The sequence below is a fragment of the Pan troglodytes genome, chromosome 2 (assembly GCF_028858775.2).
Source record: "Pan troglodytes isolate AG18354 chromosome 2, NHGRI_mPanTro3-v2.0_pri, whole genome shotgun sequence".
Lineage (NCBI taxonomy): Eukaryota > Metazoa > Chordata > Mammalia > Primates > Hominidae > Pan > Pan troglodytes.
The window spans coordinates 10,443,134-10,467,362 of record NC_086015.1 but is presented as its reverse complement, the minus strand read 5'-3'; the positions used below and the strand labels follow the sequence as shown (position 1 = coordinate 10,467,362).

The following is a 24,229-nucleotide window of genomic DNA, read 5'->3' as shown; positions in this document are numbered from 1 at the left end:
TTAAAGTATAATAATAATAAAATAAAAAATAAATAAATAAATAAAAAATATAAAAATACATAAATAAAAAATAAAATAAAAAAATAATAATTTGCCCCAGATCATTCTGCTAGAAAACAATTAAGCTAGAATTTCAGTTCAGTATCCAAAGCCTGAACATTTTAGTGTACAACTAGTATCCATCCTTCCACGTATCTATCGTTATGTATGTAATCAATACTCTAGAATATAGAGATGGATGTGAAAATAGGTTCTCTTATATTTGAATATTCATAGCATGATTACTAATGGCAGGGCGCTGAACACAATATCCCAAAGTCTCCTGCCTTGGCACACTGAGTATTTTTGAGCTGAAATGACAGGAGGGCCACAGAAGCAAGGTCTCTATGACCTTCTCCCATCTCCTGTCACCCACCCTTATCAGTCTCCTAAATCGAGTCCATAGAAACTAGAATCCCTGTCCCCCAAAGCAAGCAATAAAACCTAGAATGGTCACTTTCTGACTTTTCTTTGTGAAGTGTAGGAGTGAAAAACTATGGTATATGTCCTTGTCCATCATAGGGGCCACAGCAGACACTTGTAGCAAGACAGGTTAACAGAAAAAAAAGTAACAAATGTATGCAATCGAAATTTTACATGACTCAGGAGATCAGAACTAAAGACTCAAAACTGCAGGAAAACTGTCTATTTATATGCTTGGGTTAGATGAAGAATGGACAGCTCTGTAGAAATGTGATTGGACAAAGGTATGATTTACTAGTAATAAATAGACTGAGGGGAAAACCCAGCAGGGGCTGTCTGCTCGGATTCTTCTTGGCCTCTCTGTGCAGCCTTATTTCCTCCTGCATATGAGGCAGGACCCCTTTGGAATGAGGATCTTCCAAAAAAAAAGGGAGAATATCAGAGAATGACTGACTTTTCTCCGTTTTATGGCTTGCTTTGGGGAAGAAGAGTTCTAGTTTCTATGAACTACCTTGGGGGAGAATTCTGTTTTCTACCAATCACTTTAAGAGGAGAATGATGGGCAGGAGACAGGAGGACAGAAGAAAGTCACAAAGACTTTGCTTTTGATGTCCTTCCAGTCTCCTTCAGTTCAAAGAACTCAGCATGCAAGTTGCCAGACTTCGGAGTATCATGTTTTGAGCTAGACAGAAGCATGGTCATAATGGAATTTGGTGATCTACCTAGCCCTGAAAGACTTGTCTAAGAGTTCTTTCTTCCTTTGGCTTCGCATTTATTATTAATCTTGGCTCATACTCTGAAAAGTAGATTTCAACTTGTAGAAAATGAACACATTGAAAATAATTTTTATCTAAGAGAATATAAAATGCTTTTTATCTAGCAGAAAGGCAAAGAAAATATTTGAATGGTTAAACTGGAGAAGTGGCCTTAAAATCCCGAGTTAGAGATTGGTTAGCAGCTTCTCACTGGTAAAGTTTAAGTGTTGTTTCTCTAGGATCTGACTGCTCACACTGAGTTGGGTTTGGTTGGCTTACATAAGAACTCAGGGTGTTAGAGCCACCTGAGTCTAACTGGGAGGCTCTTTTAAAAGCACCTGTTTTTACAGTCGTATTTTAGCATTCTGTCTTTCATTAATTCTAAATGCTTTGATCTCTTTGTCAGAGGTGTTTGAACCAGAGTCACTCCATCTTGAATAGGGCTGGGTAAAGTAAGGCAGAGACTTACTGGGCTGCATTCTAAGGAGGTTAGGCATTCTTAGTCACAGGATGAGATAGGAGGTCAGCACAAGGTACAGGTCACAGAGACATTACTGATAAAAGTATGTGGTAAACAAGCCAGATAAAACCCACCAAAACCAAGATGGTGATGAAAGTGACCTCTGGTTATCCTCACTACTCATTATATGCTAATTGCAATACATTAGCATACTAAAAGACACTCCCACCAGTGCCAGGACAGTTTACAAATGCCATGGCAATGTCAGCAAATTATCCTATATAGTTTAAAATGGGGAGGAACCTTCAGTTCTAGGAATTGCCCACTCCTTTCCTGGAAAACTCATGAATAATCCACCCATTTTTTAGCATATAATCAAGAAATAACCATAAAAATAGCCAACCAGCAGCCCATGGGGCTGCTCTGCCTATGGAGTAGCTATTCTTTACTCCTTTACTTTCCTAATAAATTTGCTGTCACTTTATGGACTCACCCCAAATTCTTTTTTGTGTGAGGTCCAAGAACTCTCTCTTGGATCTGGAATGGGACCCCTTTCCAGTAACATCTTGAATCCCCATTGGAACTAGCTTTATCATTCTACTGATTCCTCTTTTAATGAGTTTTAAAATCTTTAACAAGTACTCACATTATATCTATATAAGACCTATGTGTTTCAATTTTTTGAAAAATATACATTGTCATTATTTAACTTTCTGAGTATCGGTTTCCTCATTTATAAAGTAGGAATGGTAATAACTTCCTTAGATTCTCTGAGATTATTAAATGAGAAAAGTCACTGATCTAGTTGTAGGTGTTACACAACACAATGTTCCCAGACCAAACTAAGGGTCAGGCTGCCTATTCTCATGGCCCAATAGCAAGATGCAAGATGAATGGGGAGGAAGAGAGTTTTTATTTCTGTAGCCGGTTACAGGGAGAAGGCCTGGAAAATATTGCCAAACTAAAAATTATAAAGTCTTCCAGAGCTTATATACCTTCTGATACGGTTTGGCTGTGTCCCCACTCAAATCTCATCTTGCATTGTAATTCCCACAATTTCCATGTGTTGTGGGAGAAACCTGGTGGGAGGTGATTGAATTATGGGGGCGGGTCATTCCTGTGCTGTTCTTGCATAGTGAATGACTCTCATAAGATCTGATGGTTTTAAGAATGGGAGTTCCCTGCACAAGCTCTCTCTTTGCCTGCTGCCACCCTTGTAAGACATGGCTTGCTCTTCCTTGCCTTCCACCATGATTGTGAGCTCCCCCACCAGACACGTGGAACCATAAGTCCATTAAACCTCTTTCTTTTGTAAACTACCCAGTCTTAGGTATGTCTCTATCAGCAGCATGAAAATGGACTAATACAGTAAATTGGTACCAGGAGTGAGGTGCTGCTGAAAAGATATTCAATAATGCGGAAGTGACTTTGTAACTGGGTAACAGGCAGGGGTTGGAATAGTTTGGAGGGCTCAGAAGAGGACAGGAAAATGTGGGAAAATTTGGAACTTCCTAGAGACTTGTTGAATGGCTTTGCTCAAAATGCTGATAGCAACATGGACAATAAAGTCCATGCTGAAGTGGTCTCAGATGGAAATGAGGAACTTGTTGGGAACTAGAGCAAAGGTTATGTTTTAGCAAACAGACTGGTGGCATTTTGCCCCTGCCTTAGAGATTTATGGAACTTTGAACTTGAGAAGGGAAGATTTAGGGTCTGGCAGAAGAAATTTCTAAGCAGCAAAGCATTCAAGAGGTGGCTTGGGTGTGTTAAAGGCATTCAGTTTTATAAGGGAAGCAGTACATAAAAGTCTGGAAAATTTGCAGCCTGACAATGCAATAGAAAAGAAAATCCCATTTTCTAAGGAAAAATTCAAACCAGCTGTAGAAATTTGCATAAATAATGAGGAGCTGAATGTTAATCCCCAAGGCAATAGGAAAAATGTCTCCTGGGCATGTCAGAGGTCTTCCCAGCAGCCCCTCCCATCACAGGCCCAGATACCTAGAAAGAAAAAATGGAATCATGGGCTGGGCCCAGGGTTCCCATGCTGTGTGCAGTCTAAGGACTTGATGCCTTGCATCCAAGCCACTTCAGCCATGACTAAAAGGGGCCAAGGTACAGCTCAGGCCATGACTTCAGAGGGGGAAAGCCCCAACCCTTGGCAGCTTCCATGTGGTGTTGAGCCTGTGGGTACACAGTAGTCAAGAATTGAGGTTTGGGAACCTCCATCTAGGTTTCAGAGGATGAATGGAAATGTCCAGATGTCCAGGCAGAAGTTTTCTGCAGGGGCAGGGCTCTCATGGAGAATTTCTGCCAGGGCAGTGCAGAAGGGAAATATGTGGTCTGAGCCCTCACATGGAGTCCCTACTGGGGCATACCTAGTGGAGCTGTGAGAAGAGGGCCACTGTTCTCCAGACCCCAGAATGGTAGATCCACCAACAACTTGCACTGTGTGCCTGGAAAAACCACAGACACTCAACATCAGCCCATGAAAGCAGCCAGGAGGGAGCCTGTACTCTGCAAAGCCACAGGGGTGGAGTTGCTAAAGACCATGGGATCCCACCTCTTTCATCAGTGTGACCGAGATGTGAGAGAGAGTGAAAGGAGATCATTTTGGAGCTTTAGGATTTGACCGCCCTGCTAGATTTTAGACTTGAATGGGGCTTGTAGCCACTGTTTTGGCCAATTTCTCCCATTTGGAATGGCTGTATTTGCCCATTGCGTATACCCCCACTGTATCTAGGAAGTAACTAACTTGCTTTTGATTTTACAGGCTCATAGAAAGAAGGCACTTGCCTAGTCTCAGATGAGACTTTTACTGTGGACTTTTGAGTTAATGCTGAAATGAGTTAAGACTTTGGGGGAACTGTTGGGAAGGCATGATTGGTTTTGAAATGTGAAGATAAGAGATTTGGGAGGGGCCAAGGGTGGAATGATATGGTTTGGCTATGTCCCCACCCAAATCTCATCCTGAATTGTAACTTCCACAATTCTGACATGTTGTGGGAGGAACCCAGTGGTGGCTGAATTATGGGAGTGAGTCTTTCCCATGCTATTCTTGTGATAGTGAATGAGTCTCATGAGATCTGATGGTTTTAAAAATGGGAGTTTTGGCAGGGTGTGGTGGCTCATGTCTCTAATCCCAGCACTTTGGGAGGCCAATGCAGGTGGATCACTTGAGGTCAGGAGTTTGAGACCAGCCTGTCTAACATGGTGAAACCCTGTCTCTACTAAAAATACAAAAATTAGCCACATGTCATGGTGGGCACCTGTAATCCCAGCTACTCGGGAGACTGAGGCAGGAGAATTGCTTGAACCTGGGAGGCAGAGGTTGCAGTGAGCTGAGATCACACCATTGCACTCCAGCCTGGGTGACAGAGAGACTCAGTCTCAAAAAACAACAACAACTGTGTTGGGGGGAGGCAGTTTCCCTGCACAAGCTCTTTCTTTGGCTGCTGCCATCCATGTAAGACATGACTTTCTCCTTTTTGCCTTCCACCATGATTGTGAGGCCCCCCTAGCCATGTGGAACCATTAAACCTCTTTCTTTTGTAAATTGCCCAGTCTCAGGTATGTTTTTATCAGCAGTGTTGAAAACAGACTAATACACCTTCTAAGTTATATGTCTATGTATAAGTATGCATTGATCTAAAGACGTAAGTGATTAACTTCTTTTAATCTATAACTGAGATCTGAGTCCTGAAGACCTTCCTCTGGAATCTGTAAGTTTACTTAATCTGAATGGGTTGAGGTCCTGGGGTCACTACTTTTATCTTGTCTCCTCCTAAGTCATAGAGGTTTGTGGAGTTCCTTCAGACCCCCAGTAAACTTGTTTGTAGAGGCCTGGGGAGTTTCTTCAGACCCCCAATAATCCTAAATGGGTCTTCTTAAGAATTCCTTCATGATCCAGTCACACTTCAAGTCCCAGGAAAGGCCTAAGCAAGACTCTTGGTGGGCTTTTATTATATTCCAGCCTTTGTATAAGGTCACTGGCTCTTTCAGCTTTGAATATTTAACTCAACCACTCAGTCAGTGCTGAAATAGTTGTTATGAAGGCCTGTGTTAATGAGAACCGGCCTGCCACAACAACACAAATTATAGTATTACAAGCAAAAATGATGATTGTAGTTGTAGTTGTTGCTGTTGATTTTGTTATTTTTCCAGTGGGAATTTCCAATCTACCAAAAATGTGTTAAGACAGGTTATTTCAAATGCTCTGTAGTAAAAGATCATTTAAAAATAAAATCTACCACATCTTTCAAAGGCAATTTTGTACAATACAATACAAAGAAATTAATAAGAAAATGGAATAAGAACAAAGACATACAAACAGGTTCTTTTTTATCATTATAATTATTAGATGTAAAATTACTGTCAATGTGCTTAATGTCTCTAAACCTTTAGTGTCAAATTTGTAACGTCTCTTGCTGTAGACCAGTAACAAACAACATGGGGACTGGCACTGGCTCACAGACTTCACCAAATAACAACGACGCAGTGTTTCTAAAGAAAAAATAATTAGCTTCATAGCATTAACCTCTATCTGCTGCAAACACTGACTCAATGTGATGGCATCATATTATTTTCTCTGAATTTCAGTACTGGCAGGGACAGGAACTTTGGAAGCCTAGGATGAGCGGAAGTTAGCTCACATATCAGCAGCAGCAACATATTCTTTAGTTTGAAACTACAAAGAAAGAGTAAAAAGGAAGATGGTTTACATATGTGAAAGCAGAGATAAACAGTTCTGCTCTTTTAAAGTCGTACAGGTCTGAATGACAAGCACACCTCTTTCCCCTGGAGGATAAAGCCCTTGAAGGCCACAAATACTTGCAAGAGCAAATGTAAAATTTTTCCGGTTTTATATCTCCTTTCAACTTTGAATCTTAAGAGGACATTAATCTTGAGCCACTTTCTGTTTGCACTGCTTTCTTTGTCATGCAAATGCTACACTGGCCGGCTTTACCTTTTCTTAATTAATGGTAGGAGAGCAAAATTTTCATCCATTCTAATGCTACTAGCTTGTCATTCGTTTTTTGTTCATTTCTTTCTTTCTAAGGAGAAAATTCTCCTCCTTTAAGCAACATTTTTAGTTAATATGTTAATAGTCACCAGCCTTTAAACTTGCTGCGATTGTTCACTGGGTTTGTGAAAAAAGTTTTGCTCCTTAACAAAGACCTGAACTTTGGTTACAATTCTAACATGAAGCTCTTTGGCTAACACAATGATCCAGACCTTTAATGGACCCTCTAGAGAAAAGCAAGATTTAACACAGCATTCCATGGGTTAGGAGACTCTATTAACTTATGTTTTAGACATGGAACAAGGAAGACTAAGGTATTCGAGGTGATTTGGGAACTACGCAATGACTGAGCAATAACCTCAATTTTGCATCTTGGTCTACATGGTCTACATTCACTATCTGGCCTTTTAAGCAAAAGTTGTTCATGCTTGCTGTATATCATAAACTCTAAGAGAGGGGAAGCTTCAAAATAAATACTAATGACAGCTTAAGAAACACGAATTAGTGCTAACTTTAAAAAAGACACCTTGTAAAAATAAATACAATAGGAACAGGGTAAGTCATTGAAAGCCAAGAACCGGACAGAGGAAAAAAACTGCACTACAGAAAAAAAAATAAATTAGAAAAGACTGAAGAAACATAAAGTGGAAAAATAAGAGTTTATTCCTTAACAAAAATTTTTGAACATGCTTGTTTCATCAGTTACTTTTTAAAATTTAAGATTAAAATTTCTTTAGGGAAAAATGTAGTATCTTTTAGTTTAAATTTTACATGATCCTCAGCTTGAAAGCCCTCAATAAAATGTAATACATATATACTCCATAGATTGTTTCTTAGAGAACCTTAATACAAGCTTTGTATTATCCATGTTTCTTGATTCTCTGAGAACTAAGTTATGAAGATGGTGTAAAGTGCCAAAGGATAGGGATAACCATGCAGTAAAGACTTCCAAGATAAAACATCTGACCAATCTGAGCCAAATAGCAGAGTCTGGGGACACCCTGCTGAACAGTCCTTACCTAAGCTTGCTATATTCCATTGAATTATTGTACTTTGTGTTGCACAGACAAAAATCCTCTACTTTCCAATCACAGATGAGCTCATTTGCATATATACATAACACCAAAATATATATATATATATAATATAAACTGTGAACAGTACTGTGCCAAAGAAGTTCAGATGGCTTTTAGAGCATGGAACACAGGTGTCTGACCTTTTTAGCAGCTTAGGCTAGTTTCCCCAGTGAAAAGCAATGTCAGCTGTAATTGATACAATGAACAGGAGTTCATTAGGTGAAGCTGGTTCTGCCATACCAATGACTTCCAAACCTAAGTAAGAAATGTTGTCTTTGCTCCTGGATTTCAGATCTAATTGGTGAATTCCCTGCCAGACTTTCCTTTCAGTACGTTAAACTCCTAAGTCCAAAATGACCCTTCAGAAATGAAATGTAACTCCCACCTTGCTCTCCCTTTATCATCATACCTCTTTTCATCACTTACAGAGCCAGGTCCCAAACTTTGCTCCACATTGCAGTCACCTGGGAAGCTTTTAATATTTTTAATGTCCTGATTACTCTCCATACTGATTAAATCAGAATATCTGAGGGTGACCAAACATCTGCAGTATTTAAAGACCATCGGGTGATTACAACATGCAGCAACATTTAGGAACCGTTGACTATGTCTATGATGCAAGTAAAAATTACTCGTATGGGCATTCAAGTACTACACTTGGCAACTCTTAGTTATCTTTGAAGACCTATACACTAAACAACCTATATATGAGATAAATTGTACTATTTACTTTTTTTGAAGATGCCTGATGACATTGTGATGGTTAAGCTGATTTATCCATGTAAGGTAGGCTGTCCTATCATTTGCAACTATCGGCTACCTGTCTCTAAGGATTACTTTCTCCAGAAAGCTCCCCACGGTCTAGATGAGACTATTCCCTCTAGAAACCTCACAGAGCAGTTTGCATTTCCTCTAGAGACGTATATTATACACTGTCTTTAATTCAGTGTAACAGTTTTCCATTCAACACACACCTATTGAATACTTCTTGCCTGTCACTTGGCTAACCATTAGAGGAAATCACAATTACTATGACTTCAAGAAGCATATGGTCATCCTAGGTTACAAACTCAGGCCTTGGGTCCTTCTTGTCTTTATTTACTCTGCAACACCGAGCCCAATGCCTCTTTGAAGTAGACATTAAATAGATATTTATTGACGTTAAGAAAAAAGTGAAAACTCTAAATTTAAAGAAAGTAATGTCGCACAGTGAGAGCATGGATATTGTTCTTCAAGAGAAAAATAATAATTTTCATCAGCAAAGTAAAATGTGATATGTAAGCCTGAAGACTGGTAACCTCAGCTTTGGGATTCTAGAGTCAATGAAAATATTTCAGGATCTCTTAGTAAATAAATATTTTGCCTTCAGAGCCAATGTACCCATTACCCTCCTAATATCTGATGTAAAACATAAGAAATGTCCAGTTATTCATTAACTTATTCAGCTAACAATTATTAAGGATGTGCTCTCTTTCAGATAGTAACTAAGCTAGAAACAGTGGTGAGATATGGTAGTCATTAGGAAGTTACTCATGCATTTATTTGTTTCAACCAGTATTTATTGAGTATTTACAATGTGCCAGGTGCTATTCTAGGCACTGAGGATACTGCAATGAATGAATATTGTGCTGATATTGCAATGAATGAAACAGACCAAAATACCCATTTTGAGACATGATTACAAGTTACTTTTGAACCATACCAGAAGTATTTTTTTCTAATTTAATCACAACCAATTGGAAAGTGTAATGATATTAATTAAATTTAAATTTACCAACTCCTCCTGATTCTATTAATAATTCTAGATTTGAATTCTACATAAGAGAGGGTCAGCAAAGGAGAACTCAAGAATAGCTTCATGAGCCACTCATTGTTCTTCCATTTTCAAATGAGCAATGCACACGCATGCCTTGTACATAAGAATATGTTTCCCCAGGCAGTGCATTCTGTGCCCCTTCAGGCAGAAACAATCTATTTATTTGGATGTTCCTCATCTGTCAAGTCAAAGGCAGAAAATGAGAAGATGACTTGCAAAAATACCAAGTCAGCAAGTTTTCTAAATTTTCTGTTATTCTGCTGGAAGCAAAACATATTTCAGCACTGTCCAGAGACTATCTGAACAGTTGGATTGCATGATGTTTGGGGTCCTTTCTGTATTAAAAGCCCATGACTTATGTTTGTTATTACAGAGTATTTCATAGCATGCATTATTATTGTTATTATTCATCTATGGGATAAATATTAGCTACTAGGAGGCTTTCAGCAAAAAGCAAAAGAAAATCCAGCTAAAAGTATCTTAAAAATAAGAAAAATTAGTATTTCAGAAAGGAGATCAGAGACAGTTATGAAGGCTGGACAGTTCAGCAGGTCAACCATCACACAACTTCTGACCCACCTTCTGACCTCTCTGCCCAAATGTGCCCTCAGTCCCTATGGTTATGAGCCATCTGCAGTGGCTCCAGGTATCACACAATAACATTCAATTGCAGGAAGAGCAAAGAATGTACCACCTCTTAAAGTTCCTCTTTAAGAGTGAAGACCACTTTCCTAGTCATCCTGAATCCATATTCCCTCTTTTGTTTTGGCCAGAAGGGCACCAGGAGTCCATGTTTAAGTCAGTCACTGGCAGAGGAATGAAGTTACCAGGATTGGTTTAGAGTGTGAATTAAGATACAGCCCTAAGACTTATAATTCCTGGAAAGCTGACTTCAGTATGCTTTTTAGGTATTAGCAAAAATATGAGAAAATCTGTTCCTAGGTAGGCAACATTACCTTCAATTGAATAACATGTTAGAAGATAGGTATAGATACAAAGTTGGCCATTCCTCTCAAGAGAGCTGGCTTTCAGGGTTGGCAGCACCCCCTTGCAGGGGGTGGGAAGTAAAAAACTACTGAAGCCTGGGCCCTCAGTGATTCTGATTTAAGAAAGCTGGACCACAGACCAGACATCAGAATTTCTTTTTTTTCTTTTCTTTTCTTTTTTTTGAGATGGAGTCTTGCTCCGTTGCCCATGCTGGAGTGCAGTGGCGTCATCTTGGCTCACTGCAACCTCTGCCTCCCAGGTTAAAGCAATTTTCCTGTCTCAGCCTCCTGAGTAGCTGGGATTACAGGCACCTGCCACCAGCCCCGGCTAATTTTTGTATTTTTAGTAGAGAAGGGATTTCACCATATTGGTCAGGCTGGTCTCAAACTCCTGACCTCAGGTGATCCACTCACCTCAACCTCCCAAAATGCTGGGATTACAGGTGTGAGCCACCTCGCCTGGCTGGACATCTTGATTCCTAAAAGCTTCCAGGTGATTCCAACATGAGCAGCATTGGAGAAGCCCTGCCCCATAGCATTTTTAATGTTTTATTGATGACGCAATACTGTAGGTCTGGGGCCCGCTCTTAGAACTGCAAGGCCCTAATACTGTGGGCTTCCAACTCCATGGTTCCATCATAGCAATTACTATAGTACATAGCAATTACTATAGTATATATAATTAGGCTGGTACATGGCTGACTTCTCATCTGAATATGAGCATTTTACAAAGAACTGGAAAATTGCCCCCCCCCCCCACAGTAGGTATTTCATATTCTGGAATTCACATTGTTGAATACTACAGAGAGCTTGTTTCTGAGTGGTCATATGTGGCAGATGGACTACATTAGAAAATGGAACTTTGAGGCTCACAGATGAGAAACTCCAGAATAGCCATAATAGCTAATTTAATTTGACTGCCTGAAGGTATTTGGTGGGAGACAATTGGTTAAGTTTAGAGACTGTGGTATTACTTGCAAGGCCAACGTTAGTGTTCATATGCAGGTCTTACCTTGGCTTTGAAGACAGGCTGCCAAAAGTGATTAGCTGAGAGCTAACAGTTAGAGCCAAATCTGGACACTGACAGCTGCCTCTTCTCCCTCTGGCACCTTTGCAGAAGGTAAGTTTTTTATCTTAATTTTAATGTTTGAAGGCATAGTGCTAGTCTGTATGAGACCCAGGAGGGCCAATGAAAAGCTATATTATATTAGGATGGCCATGATAGTCCTTGTCTAGCTAAAAAGAGTCTTGGAATCTTGGCTTTTAAGCATAAAGATGCAGCTCCTTTTTGTACAAAAGCATAAAATTGTAGTCCACAGCACAGAGGAGGCAAGGAGAATGCAGCCATTAGAGACACCTGTGAGTGGCAGTGAATTATTCTCCTACACTACAAATGCTAATCATTCAAAAAAGCTGGATCCTCGCTGCTTGCCTTTTTCTTGCTCATAGCAATGTCATAAAGAATGGGATATCCATATAATTCATTCTCACGGGAGTGTCAAGGGATGAGATGCTGTCCCAATATATAATATTGCCACCTGTACAATAGGCTGTTCCTGAACAGCACTCAGCCGACATAAACAAATCTTGAAGCAGGGTGTGTGCAGAAATGAATAAACACTTGAATGTACAAATGTCTCCAGTTCTGTGGTTCTCATTTCAAGCTGTGTTTGCCTTGGTAACTGGAGACTTTTTTTTAAGCTTCACTTTCAAATGCCTCTGGGCTAAAACTGAGCAAAAGTGAAATGACAAACCACAAAAGAATATTCATTAAAAAAAAATTTTTTTTTAGACGCAGAGATCTCACTATGTTGCCTAGGCTGGACTTGAACTTTTAGGCTCACGTGATAATCCAGCCTCAGCCTCCCAAGGAGCTGGGACTACAGGTGTGCACTGCTGAACCATCCTCAAAAATGTTTATTTTTAATGGTGAGATATTTTCCAGGGGTAACTGATAATATTCATCAGCCTTGACTCCTGTGAAACCAGCAAGCCCTCTGTTCTTTGAAGATCTGGAGTGATTCTCCATCCATGGTCCTACTTCAGTCCATTGCTCACTCTATCGTCTTTCCTGACCGTAGCTGCCCCTTCATCCACCTACATTTTATATGATGCCGTGATGAGTAGAAGTCAAAGTGCAGCAGTACGGACTAGAGAGAATTATGGCCAGAGAGACTGTAGAACAGAGTGTTTAAAGACATTATTGTTGGAGCCATTCTTTCTGGATTCAATTTCAAGTTTTAATCCCCATTAGCTGTGTTACTTAAACTTTCTATGGCCCAGTTTTCCCATGTTTAAAATGTGCCTAATAATGGTGCCTATTGCAGAGGGCTGTGTCTATTATAATACCTACGATGTTTTTTAAGGACCAAATGTTTTTAGTCGAAAAATGCCAAGTATTTAAAAAAATCTCTTTTATTCCCCTGTGCAATACTTCTCTCAGATCAAATCAGCAGGCGACATACATGCTGCTCAAAACACAGCTCCAAAGAGGATCCGGAAAGCATACTGTACAGAACTGCTTTCATGTCTATTCTATACACACAGTCGGCAATATCTCTCAACCATGGAGCCCAGTACATGCAAAGTTTTTAAAAGAATGCCTGGTACATAGTAAATGGTACATAGCATTAAATTTTTTTATATCATAATGTTTACTTCTGGGTGGTAGGATTTGGTGATTAATTTTTTTCTCTTCTTTTTACTCTTTTTTTTGCTCTTTCCAATTAAAAAATGAATTGATATTTTTATAATATAAAAAATTACATATGAAAAAATATTATCTGCATCAGTTAGCTATTGCCGTCTAACAAACTGCCCCACAATTCAGTGACTTTTTAAAATCAGGTATTATTACAGCTTATGGATGTGTGGATCAACTAATAGCAAAACACACTCATGCATCTGTTTTGAGCAGCGTGTGGGTTGGCTGAGGGTTCTGCTTGAGCCTTGTCTTGGTTGTGGGACAGCTCTGCTCCACATGTTTCTAATTCTTCTCTGGACCAGTGGAACAGCCCAGGCATGTTCTCCCTATAGCAACGGCAGAAGCGCAAGAGAACAAATACATGCAAAAACCCTGGAAGCCTAGGCTCAGATGGGATACAAAGTTCCCCTCATACTGTTGTTCCAACCAAGTCACACAGTTGAAATCAGTCAGAAGCTGGGGATACATATCTTGCCTTTAATGTGGCAGAAACTACAAAGAAATATAGCAAAGGTCATGGGTTGTATACATGGGAGAGAGGAAAATTGGAATGAGGACCATTAATAAAATCTATACCACTTTCTTTCTGTGCTCTAAGAACTAGTTCCAGTTTAATACTCTCATATCACAGTGACAAGAATCATGATTCCTGAAGACAAACACACCTGGTTTCCAATCCTAACTCAACTATTTACTAATTATGTGACCTTGGTAAGTTGCTTCTCCTTTCAGAATCTGTTTCCTATCTGTAAAGTGGAAATAAAAGTAGTCCTAGAATAATTAAATGTTTTATAATTAAATTAGACAATCAATATAAATCTCTTAGTAGCATACCCCACGCATCGTAGCACTCAAATATTGGTTGATGATCTTAGTGTTGTTTAACATCATCATCTTCCATAAATGCTGTCATAAGCTTGTCAAACAGAAGTGATCTCTCTCTGCTGAAGTCCTTTACTCCCATAATCACCTCTACTGGTCATTTGATGTGCATCACATACAGCTTGGTACCATGGGTACTGTGGTAATTTATGGGCCTTTCTTACTGTGCTGTAAACTGGATGGGGATGGACACATTTTCTGTATCTTTGCATCCCAAAGTACTCTGCTAGTCTTCACCACAGTTAGAATTCCAAGAATAGCTTATATTTTTACAGTTCTTTGTAGTTAATATGGTGTTTTCTAATTTGATTTTCTTGATGTAAGGTAGCAAGGACAGAGTTTATAGATAAGAAAACTTGAGATTTAGAGACTTTGAAACTTGCCTGAGATCACATGATATGTGGCATAAACTTCACTCAATTTCTTATCTTTGATTTTTAGCTAGTAAACTTTTATTGTAATTACCTAATATATATTTAGTGCAGGGAAAAAATGAGGTGAAGTCAACAACTATGCCAAAAGAAATTTTCAATAGCCAACACAAAAGAGTGCCATAAAATCCAACCTGGGATGAGTTATCCTGATAATTTTTTTCTGAGAATACTTAAAAAAAGATAAGAAAAACAACAATCAAGTCTTTTTTTTTTTTCCTGCTTTTCCTTCTTTTCCTTTTTTTACCTTATGCATAAATCACATAATGTACACGTATTTTTATAAAAAGTAAAGTGATGGTTTTGTGCCTAAAGGCTATAGTTGTCAACTCAGAATAGAAATGCAGGACATATTTTTTAAATGCTGTTTAAATTACAGGTGTTGTATATTTAAAGTACACAATCATGCAACCTAAGGTAGGCAGAGAAGAGAGGAAAGCAAAAGCTTAAGCTCCAAATCTGAAAGGTTAGCACCTCATCCATAGTCATTTTTTATTATCAATGAGTTGAAAATGTTCTCTCTCCAGAGAGAGAATAATGTTCCTGGTGGGGGAGTTTCCTTATTTCCTTCCAGTGATTTCATGTTTACAACAGCATTCACTGTTAGCTACACCTATGTAGCCAAACACATATGTGTCCAACTGCTTGCTCCTGGCTACAGAACTATTCTGAACTGTACACACATTCCCTCAAAAATATTTGTATTTATGCTTGGGGCATGTGATTGACATCTGCAGAAACCTAAACGTTAAGATTTTAAACTCAGTAAAACTGTTTCTACGTTTATAAATATTAGTATAAACACGAATCACTCTGATAATTAATTTAAAAAATAATGGAAATATTTTGGATAGATGTATTTCTGTGTTTAAGGACCTGTTCAGTGGGGCAATGTCTACATGAATAAAATGAATTAACAAGTATCCTCTTCTATACACACATGCCAAAAAGCTGATAAAACTTCCATTTAGTTCCAGAATTACAGAAAGAAAGAGAAAGAGAAAGGGTAAAATTCTGTTACCGAAACACCAGGGGTTTGGTGTAGGTCCTGGTGCTCACTGCACAGCCAATGACTGAGACACCAAGTATTGCCAAGAAAGAAGGATTTAATTGGGTGCTGCAGCTGAGGAATTAGAATCTCAGTCTCAAATCTGTCTCCCCCACTGACTAAAGCTAGGGCTTTATATAGCCGAGGAGAAATGTAACAATGTGTAAGAAAGCAGGAACTAGGGAGGGGCAAGGAAGCAATCATGAGAATGAGGGGTCCTATCTGGTGCAGTGATTTGGTGAGTTTCCCTTCTTTGATAGTTTTTTGAGAGACCTGAAGGTTCTTTCCTGAGGAAGGAGCTCAGATGAAACAAATATAAGTTTCAACCTTTAAGACCAGAAAGGTTCATTTCTGTGTTTATCAAAATGAACACTCTATGGGACTTTTGGGTAGGTTTCAATTCTTTATAGCTAATAATCTAATTTATGAAATAGCATCCCCTTTTAGATTATGAATCACTCTTACACCAAGGGAAGAGCCAACTTCCTTTTTCTTCAAGGGGGCTTTACTATACTTGATTAAGGGAGCACCCCAGAAAATTACTGAAGAAACCTAAGCATGGTACAAACTAAACTCTACAATCTCAATCTAGGTCCTTGCTCAGTATCATAGATGATCCTGGCTGACAATTACCCAATTTGCTTTCTGTGAAGTTACCTGGTCTTTCCCCTTCAGGAGTGACTGCCAACCTATAGGCCACAAATTCCTGGTGGCTTATGGGGTTACGTCATGTAGCTGGTGAATCTATTTGCATACCAACTAAGATCTGTCAGAAAAATAAGCTGTATATTCTGCTTATATAAATATATTTTAATGACAATTAATTAAAATTTTCTTTTAGGATAATTATTTTCAAAGGTATCTATGAAATGATTTGATATTATCAAGTGATCTGGAGGTTGTAGTCCAAAAGTTTGAAAGAAAATTGCTCCAGGCCTCACTACCTCTTGCTTTAACCAACTTCTGATCTATGAAGAACTGAGTTAGAGTGATGGTCCTGCATTGCCAAGTGAATTTGGTTCTATGTTTCTTAATCAAATGATTGTATTCTTCAATCATATTTTTCCTCGATTTTTTTTCAGCAAAGATTTCCTTTTTTCCCCAGCAAGGGAGTAGTAGGAACTTGCTACTTACCACATTATCCCAGTGGTATCTTGAAATTTTAATAATGTGGCCTCAGGGATGAAGAAATTTCATAATACACTTCATTCATCTTCAAATGCACTTTTCACTTATATAATTTTCAATACTCAAAACTCGACAATTTTCATACGATATTACATTAGTTAAAGAACAGAGATATCTATTTCACCCTTTAAAATTTTATTGGGCATTCATTGTTATAGAGCATTGCTCATAATTTTTTTTAGGCTTCCCAAATTTATTATACTCTAGACACATATAAAGCAGTATTTTCTTGGCATGTTTGTCAAGAGATTTTGTAAAGCCATGTAACAGATAGTACTTTTATCAAAGCAAAAAATTAACATTTATCCAAAACACCACCATGAATTAATAATTTTCCTTGAAACTTATAGGTGATGATGGCTATAAACTCGGGGATTGTATAGAAATACCTAATAATGGTAACAACAACAATAATAGTAACTACCATTTATTGAGAAACTACTATGTTCCCAACAGTATATTAATAACATAACCATCATTATCTAATCTAATCCTCATTAATATAATGAGATTTATGTTGTTAATATTATCATTCCTGTGATGATTAATCTTATGTGTCAGCTTGGCTAGGCGGTGATGCTCAAATGTTTGGTCAACTAATGTAGATGTTGCTGTGAGCGTATTGTTTCGACGTGATTAACATTTAAATAAGTACACTTTGAGTAAGCAGGTTACCCTTCATTATGTGAATGCATATCATTCAATCAGTTGAGAAGCCCCCTCCCACAAAAAAGAGGTAATTCCGCTTCCAGACTGTCTTTGGACTGAAGCTGAGGCATTAACTCTTCCTGAGTCTCCAGTCTGCTGGTCTGCCTGCAAATTTTGAACTTGCCAGCCTCAACAATTGCCAACTGCATGAGACAATTTCTTAAAATAAATATCTCTGTGATGGCCAGTGATGATGAGCATTTTCTCATGTGTCTGTTGGCTGCATAAATGTCTTCGTTTGAGAAGTGTCTGTTCATATCCTTTGCCTACTTGTTGATGTGGTTGTTTTTTTCTTGTAAATTTGTTTGAGTTCTTTGTAGATTCTGGATATTAGCCCTTTGTCAGATGAGTAGATTGCAAAAATTTTCTCCCATTCTGTAGGTTGCCTCTTCACTCTGATGGTAGTTTCTTTTGCTATGCAGAAGCTTTTTAGTTTAATTAGATCCCATTTGTCAATTTTGGCTTTTGTTGCCATTGCTTTTTGTGTTTTAGACATGAAGTCCTTGCCCATGCCTATGTCCTGAATGGTATTGCCTATGTTTTCTTCTAGGGTTTTTACGGTTTTAAGTCTAACATTTAAGTCTTTAATCCATCTTGAATTAATTTTTGTATGAGATGTAAGGAAGGGATCCAGTTTCAGCTTTCTACATATGGCTAGCCAGTTTTCCCAGCACCATTTGTTAAATAGGGAATCCTTTCCCCATTTCTTGTTTTTGTCAGGTTTGTCAAAGATCTGATGATTGTTGATGTGTGGTATTATTTCTGAGGGCTCTGTTCTGTTCCATTGGTCTATATCTCTGGCTTGGTAACAGTACCACACTGTTTTGGTTACTGTAGCCTTGTAATATAGTTTGAAGTCAGGTAGCATGATGCCTCCAGCTTTGTTCTTTTGGCTTAGGATTGACTTAGCAATGCGGGCTCTTTTTTGGTTCCATATGAACTTTAAAGTAGTTTTTTCCAACTCTGTGAAGAAAGTCATTGGTAGCTTGATGCAGATGGCATTGAATCTATAAATTACCTTGGGCAGTGTGGCCATTTTCATGATATTGATTCTTCCTATCCATGAGCATGGAATGTTTTTCCATTTGTTTGTGTCCTCTTTTATTTCATTGAGCAGTGGTTTGAAGTTCTCCTTGAAGAGGTCCTTCACATCCCTTGTAAGCTGAATTCCTAGGTATTTTATTCTCTTTGAAGCAAGATTTGACAGAGGTCCCTCTGAACTGACTGAAAAGTTTTCACCACAAGCAGATTGAGGAACTAAGTAGAAATTATGTTGGGGTATGAAAGAATAAAGTTAATGTCTCTTGCAGAAAAAAAATAAAATAAATATCTCTCTCTCTACAAAAATACATCCTATTGGTTCTGCTTCTCTGGAGAACTCGATTACGGTCTCCGTTTTGTACATGTTTTACTAAGACGCTAAAGCTAAAAATGTCAGCAAGGACATCCAACCAGTGAGTGGCAGACCCAAGATTTGCACAGATCTCTTAGACCTCACAAGCTGGAGTCTCTATGCTTCTTCCCAGCACAGATCTAATTGCAAGTGACTACAAAGTCCTTGTAACTCTTCTTCTTCCACTTAAAGCTAAGGAGACTGAGAGTTGGGGTTACCCAGAACAAGAATGACTTTAGGAACAGTAATGACTTTAGGTTTTTATGATTGTTAAGTTTTGAGATAATCTTTGGATGTTCACTTTACTAACATCTCCAGGATTTTATATAGGACCAGTCAGCTATTCAAAGGGGAAGTCACACAGATCACCATCCCACAAGAATAACTCTCGACCTTTCAAAAAAAGCTTTACTCCTCCAAAAGTTCTAAGAGGATTAAGTCTATTTGCCAAAATTATGCTTAGACAATATTTTTAATGCTTTAAGCTTGGACATAATTGAGTTGTCTAAAACTGCACTGCATTTCCTTCTACTGCCTGGATACCTCTGGTGATATTTGCTAATCAGTCCTATGACTTTTGGATTAACTAAATGGTTTAGACAAAAAGTTGATAAAATAAGAGGAAGAAAGTATAATTACAAATTAGATAAACAATTTCAAACATTTACATGCCATGTATGCCACTTCCTCCCTGTGGACACAGCTGGATGATCTCAGCGTATGAAATAGAAGCCATCTTTGTAACAATTTTTATATACTACAGGTGTTATTCAAAGAAGACTTCCTAGATATGTTAGAAAATGATATATTTCTGTCTGTTCACCATAAAAAGACAGTAGGTTATTCTTTTTTCATTGTAGTAAAAAAGTTTTAAAATAATAATTTTATATGTCAAAGAAGAACTGCTTATGTGGCATGAACAAGAATGAAAGGTTCAATGACCCAGTGAAGCATTTGGTCTACTTGCCATCAAGTAATTAATCAGATTGATATATTCTCCTTGAAATAATTAGTTTATAAGTTGCTTAAATTAAACTGTTGTACTGATGTTGCAAATGAAACTTTTTGGCATAGAAGTGAAGACTGTCCAAATGATGGATTCTTCACTTTCAAGCAAGTACTTTCTGAAATTTTAAAGCAGAAAAAGGAAACTGACAACTTCAGAAACATTTAAAAGTAGCTACATCTGATTATTTTGAAAGTTCTGTTGTCACTTAACAAATGATGTATCTTTCATGTCTCCCAAAGCACTACTGGAGATAAAGATATTCTATATCTATTTTAGATTCAGAAAAATAAATCAAAAAGATGATTTCTAAATAACAGACAGTTGTTTCCCTACTGTTTTAAATTAAAAGTGAAGAAAACATAATCTTTCATCTTCTAGATTTGTAAAGAATACAAATACATATAGACAAAAATGTCTTAATATAAAATACCTTTTACAAAGTTATTTATTCTAAAACATAGCAATGTTTTGGTTGTGCTGACTTTTTCTAGTACATGAACAAATGTAAAAATGTAATACATAAAACAGTGTATTTTTGAATAAATATTTCTTTGTAGTTGTAGCACAAAGTAATTGCTACAATGAAACTTTTTGTAAATTGTCAGTTTATGTAACTAAACACGAAAGATATTTTCTCATTTTATTTAATTGTACAGGAAAACATTTTTCTTTAGGGCAAGCAATGACATTTTCTGTAGTTTCAAGTTCTAAATTTACAAGTGCATTAAAGGAAAAAAAAACCATGTTTTTCAGAGGACACAGCTCTGTTAATATATCTATTATGTAATAATAATAATAATCATGATAACAATATAATGAAGTTAATTTTTATTGAGTGGTAAGTAGGTAGTGTTCTAAATGCCACGTATATATTAATACAAGAGTTCTATGAAGTAGCTTCTTTTTAAAAAATTAATAGCATTTAATTAAATTCTATTAAAAACTTTATCTGTTTCATAGAACAGTTTGTATTTACAGAAAAACTGAGCAGACAGTAGAGAGAGTTCCCATATGCCAACCCCCACATTCACTTTACCATTAACATCTTGCATTAATGTGGTGTGTTTTTTAAAACTAATGTGTTAATAATGATACATCATTATAAAATAAAACTTGTGGTTTACACTAAGGCTCACTCTTTGTGTTATATAGTTTTATGGGTTTTGACAAATGCGTAATGCTATGTTTGTACATTGCAGAGCCATATAGAATCATTTAATTGTTCTAAAAATTCCCTGCACTTTTGCCACTAATTCTCCCTCCCATAAACTCCTTTTACAGAGTGCTGACTGGTGCGTTTACAAACCTTTAGCTAGACACAGAGTGCTGATTGGTGCATTTACAGTCCTTTAGCTAGACACAGAGCACTGATTGGTGCGTTTTTACAGAGTGATGATTGCTGTGTTTACAATCCTTTAGCTAGACACAAAGTGCTGATTCGTGCATTTTTACAGAGTGCTGATTGGTGCATTTACAATCCTTTAGTTAGACACAGAGTGCTGATTGGTGCATTTACAATCCTCTAGCTAGACAGAAAAGTTCTCCAAGTCCCCACTCGACCCAGGAAGTCCAGCTGGCTTCACCTCTCACTATGTCGATATGATGAATTACATTAATTGATTTGCAAATGTTGAACCATTTTTGCATGCCTGAAATAAATTTATCTTGGTCATGGTGTATAATTATTTTTATTCACTGTTGAATATAGTTGCTAACAAATTTTGAAGATTTTTTGCATCTCTGTTCATGAAGGATATTGGTATGCAGTTTTCTTTTCTTGTAAGGTCTTAATATAGTTTTGGCTTTAGAGGAATGTACCTTCACAGAATGATTTAGGAAGTATTCCCTCTGATCCTGTCTTCTAAAAAAAGTGGAGAGAGTTGGTATCATTATTTTTTTCTGACATATTTAATAGAATTTACCACTGAAACCATCTAGGCCAAGTGCTCTTTTGGGGTTTGTTTTCTACCGATAAAATTTATTTAATAAATATAGGCCTCTTTAGAAAATCTATTTTTTGTGTGTATCACAGTTTTTGTCTTTCAGGAAACTGGCCTATTTAATGTAAGTTATTTTATTTGTGGGCATATAGTAGCTTATAATATTTCTTTTTTAAACAATTTAATCATTTAATGTTTATTAGATCAGTAGTGATGATCTCCCATTCATTTTTAAGACTATTAATGTTCTGTCTCTCTCTCTCTCTTTCCCTTTCTTCCTTTTCCTTCCTCTCCACCCCCACTCTGGATTAGGGTTTTTTAATTTTATTGGTCTTTTCAAAAGACAAAATTTTCAAAAAATTTGATTAATTTTTCTATTGATTCCTTGTTTTCAATTTAATTGATTTCTACTCTAATTTTTAGTACGTCTTTTCTTCTGCTTGCTTTGGTCCTAAATTTGCTCTTCTTCTCTAGTTTCCTAATGTGAAAGATTAGGTTATTTATTTTAATATTTCTTGTTTTCTAATATATGTATTCAATGCTATAAATTTGCCTCTAAGTGCTTCTTTTCCTGTACCTCACAGATTTTGATACAGTATGTTTATATTTTTATTTAACTAACAATGTCTCTTTGTCTTGCAAATTCTTTGTTCCATGTGTTATTTTAAAGTGTATTGTTGAACCGAAAAACATATTGGATTTTTCAACTAGTTTAATTTTACTGTGGTCTTTCTAAATCATACGTTGTATAATTTCTATCATTTTGAATTTGTTAAGATGTACTTTATGATGCAGAATGTTGTCTATTTTGGTTAATATGTGAACTTGAGAAGAATATGTATTCTGCTCTTATTGGGTGAAATACTCTACAAACATTAATTAGATACACTTTATTTCTATGTATTGTTCAGTTCAACTATGTCTTAATGATTTTCTGTCTGTTGGAATTCTCAGTTACTGATAGATATATGTTGAATTCTGCAGCAATAATAGTGAATTTGTCTATTTCTTTTTGTAGTCCTATATAATAGAGAATAAATTTCTCTATTATTATGTAATGCCTCTCATTATCCTTGATGATTTTCCTTGCTCTGAAGCCTGTAGTGCCTGAAATTAATATAGCTACTCCAGTTTTCTTTTGATTAGTGTTAACATGACTTATCTTGTCGTCCCTTTACTTTTAATGTATCTGTGTCTTTATACTAAACTAGATTTCTTCTAGATAATATATCATTGGTCTTACGTTTTTACTTTTTTTTAATCCACTTTGACTTTCTCTGTCTTTCATTTGATATTTTTAGTCCATTCACACTTAAAGTGATTATTGATATAGTTAGGTAAATATCTACCATGCTTGTATCTGTTTTTTATCCATTACACTTATTTCATGTTTTGCTATTTTACAACTATTCCTCTTTTTTCTGCCTTCTCTCTTGATAAAATTTTATGAAATTATGTTAGCAACATCTGCAGACTTTTTTGTTGTTTTTAGTGGATGCCCTAGATTTTTACATATACATTTAAAACTAATCTAAGTCCCCTTTCAAGTAATACTATACCACTTCATAGGTAGTACATGTACTTTATAACATAGTATTCTCAAATTTCCTCTCCCATTTCTTAAACTATTACTGTAATTCATTCTACTTATCTATATGGTATGATCCCCCAAAGCATTCTTGCTATTTTTACCTAAAATAAGCAGTCATGTATTAGATCAATTAAGAAAAACAACATAAAAGGTATCATTCTACCTTCACTTATTCCTTCTCCACTGTTCTTCCTTTTTAAAATGAAGATCCTATTTTATGACAACACTATTTTTTTTGCTCTGAGCTACTTTTTTTGAAAAACTTTTTGCAAGGCAGGTCTACTGGCAACATATTTTCTTAACTTTTGTGAGTCTGAAGGAGTCTCTATTTCTCATTTACTTTTGAAGCATAATTTCACTATATGTAGAATTCTAGTTTGTTGATTTTCTTTCTTTCAACTCTGTAGATATTTCACTTCATTTTCTTCTTGCCTGCATTATTACTGGTGACAAGTCCAGTGTAATTTTTATCCCTCCTTCTATAGGTAAAGGTTTTTGTTTTGTTTCTCAATTATTATTTCTCAATTCTTTTAAGACTTTTGTCTCATTTTCTGCAATGTGAATATAATATGCTTACATATAGATGTTTTGGTGTTTATGCTGATCGGTGTTCTCTGAGCTTCCTGGATGTAACTGTGGGTTGTTATCTGTAATTAATTTTGAATAATACTCAACCACTATTACTGCGAATACTCCTGTTCCTCTCTGCTTCCTCTTTCTGGTATTATCATTATGTGTATATTACAACTTTTTATTTTTT

General features: G+C 36.8%; 1 long non-coding RNA gene across 2 annotated transcripts in view; it reads right to left on the bottom strand.

Moving 5' to 3' along the window:
• LOC129143475 (uncharacterized) overlaps positions 1–24,229 on the bottom strand; it is a 432,563-nt gene that overhangs the window by 129,613 nt on the left and 278,721 nt on the right. Inside the window, exon 4 of one of the 2 annotated variants that reach the window (XR_008546931.1) lies at positions 20,791–21,799. The exons of the other annotated variant lie outside the window; for it this stretch is intronic. This is a non-coding gene — a long non-coding RNA (uncharacterized LOC129143475). Of the gene's footprint in view, positions 1–20,790; positions 21,800–24,229 lie in introns of those variants that run through there. 2 annotated transcript variants of the gene reach the window in all.